A 4424-nucleotide genomic window follows, 5' to 3' on the forward strand; every position below is an offset into this window, starting at 1 on the left:
CCTGCACACACACACCCTCATACCTGTACACACACATCCTCACACCTGCACACACATCCTCACACCTGCACACACACACCCTCACACCTACACACACATCCGCACACCTGCACACACATCCTCACACCTACACACACACATCCTCACACCTGCACACACACATCTTCATACCTGCATACACATTCTCACACCTGCACACACACATCCTCATACCTGCATACACATTCTCACACCTACACAAACATCCTCACACATGCACACACACATCCTCACACCTGCATACACATTCTCACACCTGCATACACACATCCTCACACCTGCATACACACTCTCACACCTACACAAACATCCTCACACATGCACACACACATCCTCACACCTACACACACACATCCTCACACCTGCACACACACACCCTCACACCTGCACACACACACACCACCACCACCACCACCACTCCTGTGGTAACATCAAGAATCCCCCCAGAGAGATCAGGCATAGACCTTTGCTCCTGTCCTCTGGTCCCTCCACCTGCCATGTGGATGTAGTCACCTTTACTGAGAACCGCCTCCTGGGACCCATGAAGTGGTGATCTAGAAGGAGCTAGGATCTCTGAGGAGCACTTTCACACCAGGCCCAGGCTAGATCACAAGACTTGTGCCTGGTAGATGGATTTCAGTAATGTTTTATCCATGGTATATTTGCCTTTATTGCCAAACAATCAATGCCTAGATTGGTGTCTATTAATGTCTGTTTATTGGGTGGCTTTTAAAGCAATTATGCAAGGCTACACTTTTCTTCCTATCTCCCTTTGGATCAGCATCTTTATCCCAGCCACAATCCCCAGGAAGGCGACTGTTGCTCCAAGCTTCTGCTTTACACTGCCTCCCTGCCTGGCTGCCCAGTACGTACCTGAGAGTGCCAGCTAAGCCAGGTGTATTTTCCCTACACAGCTGCAATAGAAGCTAAGCTCTGACCCCGGCATGGTGCATTTCTAAACCACCTTGATAAACTAAAGATTGATGCCTTCAGCTAACTTGCAGCCCTAAATAGAAACTCCATGCTCCTAGACAGATCTCAGCAGGAAAGCCCGAGGAAGCTTTAAGAAGGCGGTTCTCTGCCTCGACCTCACTGTGTGATTAAACCGGCAGACTTCAGAAAACTTAGGACCTGCCTGATTCTCCACACTTGTAATGAATGTGCGAGGCGGGAAAGCTAAAGTCAGTGTGAGTTCTACGCCATGTATCACATAGTTTGTCTGTAGTCTGCCCCGGGAGCGACCAACACTGACTCTCCATTCTCCCTTTCTACCCAGTGTGACTCCCCAGTGTAGATCCAAGATGAAACCGGCAGGCACTGAACTGCCTACAGTCTAACTCGCTGAGTTATTCTGAGGGCAGAGGCTGTCTTTGTGTTTCCTTATATCTCACAGTCCTGTGAAATGTGCTCACCAATGGTAAAGGAACAGTATATAGGAGGGCTGGAGACGTAGGCCAGGTGATGACACGCTTGCCTTGCAGGGATCTGAGTTTAATCCCTGAAACCCCTGTCTCCTGTCCCTAAACAGGATAGCGATATCAACCCTTTCCCCCAAAGCCCTGAGAATATCCCAGAAGAGAGGGCAGAAAGACTGCAAGAGCCCCAGCCTGGGGAAGAACTGTGGAAATACTGTCTTCCTGATATGACACAGCCGTCACATGCGTGAACTCACTGCCCCTGTGCACCTGCACGAGATTAAGCCAGCACCACCAGTCAGCACCCAGCACGCAGCACCCAGTGGACTCAATCTGTTAAAAAAGGAAAGGAGAGGAGACGAAGCAGGGAGGGGTGGGGCGTGCTGCGTGTGTCTGGGCGGGCACGAGGGGAGAGCAGCAGGTGAATACGACCAAGATATGTGTTTACATACATCAAATTATCAAGGAAAAGGTAAAAAATGTTCCTCTTCTTTAAGCAATGGAAACTGGAGGGATGGCTCGGCTGTTAAGATTACCCCTGGTCTTCCAGGACCGTGGTTTGAGTACCGCTGGTCTTCCAGAGGACCAGGGTTTGATTCCCAGCACCCACAGGGCGGTTCTCACGGTGCACAGACATACATGCATCATGCATAAAAATAAGTCGATAAATTCAATTAAACAAGCAAAAGTGAAAAAGCTAAATTTGGGGCAAGCAAAATGGTTCGGTGAGCAAAGGTGTTCGTCACCAAAGCTTGGGAAACTGGGCTCAACCTCTGGAACTCACATAAAGACAGAAGGAGAAAACCAACCCCCAAATGTGGCACACTCAAACACATGAATGCACACACCACAATAATTAATAATTTTTAGTGGAGTACAGCCAGGCACTGTGGAGATGCACACCTTTAATCCTAGCATCTGGGAGGCAGTGTGAAGATCTCTGTGAATTTGAGGCAAACCTGGTTTATATTGTAAGTTCCAAGTCACCAAGACAGACACAATAAATTAATTAGTTAATTAGTTAATTAATTAATTAGAGGTCCATTTGTAATTACAGTGCTAAGGAAACAGAGACAGGAGATCCTTGTGGCCCAGTCTGTCAGCCCACTTAGCGAGTTCCAGACCAATGACAGAGCCAGTCTTAAAAAAAGAAAAGGATGTGCAGTACCTGGGCAGTGACACCCACACTGTCTTTTGGCCTCTACACATGTCCTACTTTGGGTTACTACTGCAGTGGTGAAACATCATAGCCAAAAGCAAGTTGGAGAGGAAAGGGTTTATTCAGCTATACTTTCATGTCGTAGAACGTCACTGAAGAAGTCAGGACAGGAACTAAAGCAGGGCAGGTGAACTAGAAACTTCTAGTTCTTTGGAAAGTTAGTTATGTCAAATGATGGTTTGCTGGGACACACAGGTGAAAATATGTCTTAATATAGCAAACACTTGAAAGGTTGTTTTCCTGAAGCAGACACGGGTGAAAGGATGTTTGGATATAGCAAACACGTGAAAGGACCCCACGGACAGTGGGAGTCGAGCACTGAGCGTTGGTTTGGTTTGCTGTGAAAGGACCCCACAGACAGTGGGAGTCGAGCACTGAGCGTTGGTTTGGTTTGCTCCATCTCGTTATTTTCCCTAATGACACCCATGTATTGGTTTGCCTAACATAGAGTTGTTGAGCTCAACTTGTGGTAATGCTGCCATTGAAAGAAACTCTCCCAAGAACTGCCTGTGAGGTTCCTGCAGCAGCTTGCTGCTTCCACACCCTCACCTTAGACCAGTTGGTGAGCATGGCAATTTCTTCAGGATTGAACTACAGCTGCCTGGTTGGTGTCTGGTTGCTGAAAGGACTGAACTCTAGCAGCAGGTTCATGCCTGGTGTCTGCCAGCCTGGAGAACTGGTCTGCAGCTGCCAAGTAATATTTGGTGTTTGCTACGGGACTAAACTGCTGTCCAAGAAGATAGAGCTCCCCCAAAGAACTGTTGCTGAATAGGTCTGTTTTCCCCATATCCTAATTTTCTCTTCCACTACCTCTGCTGGGTGGTGGGCTAGAGGAGAGGTTGAACCTTATTAAAAGTAGGTTGCAAAAATTTTATGCCTACAGGCAGGAAGCAGGAGGCAGGAGCTGCTTCAGAGGCCATGGAGGGATGCTGTTTACTGGCTTGTCCTTCATGCTTTTCTCAGCCTGCTTCTTATAGCACCCAGGACCATCAGCCCAAGGATGGCCCTGCCCACAATAGGCTGGCTCTTCCCCATCAACCACTAAGAAAATGCCTTACACCCAGATCTTATGGAGGCATTTTCTCAACTGAGGCTACCTCCTCTCAAATAACTCTAGTTTGGGTCAAGTTAACATCAAACTATCCAGGACAACATGCATGCATCCTCACATAGGTAGATACACAAGCATGCACACACACACACACACACACACACACACACAAATATAATTTAGCAGATGCTCAAAAAACCAATTTAAATGACCAAACTTTTAAGAGTTTGTGAAGTAAGCAGATTTCAAAGCCCTATGTCAGAAAGATAATATCAAAAACAAAACCCGGCTGCAGACTGGTAGCTGGCACCGCACCCTGCTTCTTCAGAATTCATTCTTTCTGTGCAGAAGGCAGAATGGGGGAGATGTTTTAATTAATGTAAGCTTTGTAGATTTACGGAAAATGCAAATGGCTTTAGAGGAAGGGTTTGTCACAATTAATTCTTCAGGATACAGTGCCACAGAGTGTCCTTTGTTTAGTGTTTTATTCTCTTGGTGAGGTCATGGGTCTACAACAGCTGGGGGTGGGGAAGTGTACAAGAAGTTGAGAGCGTAAAGTAAACCATCGGGTATTGGGAAGCATCGTGGACACATGTTATCTGGATCTTCTTAATATCACCATCCCCTTTCCCTGGTAAAAACACCAATTCTTTTTTGGTTTGGTTTGGTTTGGTTTGGTTTGGTTTGGTTTGGTTTGGTT

The sequence above is a fragment of the Grammomys surdaster genome, unplaced genomic scaffold, assembly GCF_004785775.1.
Source record: "Grammomys surdaster isolate TR1022 unplaced genomic scaffold, NIH_TR_1.0 62, whole genome shotgun sequence".
Taxonomy (NCBI): domain Eukaryota; kingdom Metazoa; phylum Chordata; class Mammalia; order Rodentia; family Muridae; genus Grammomys; species Grammomys surdaster.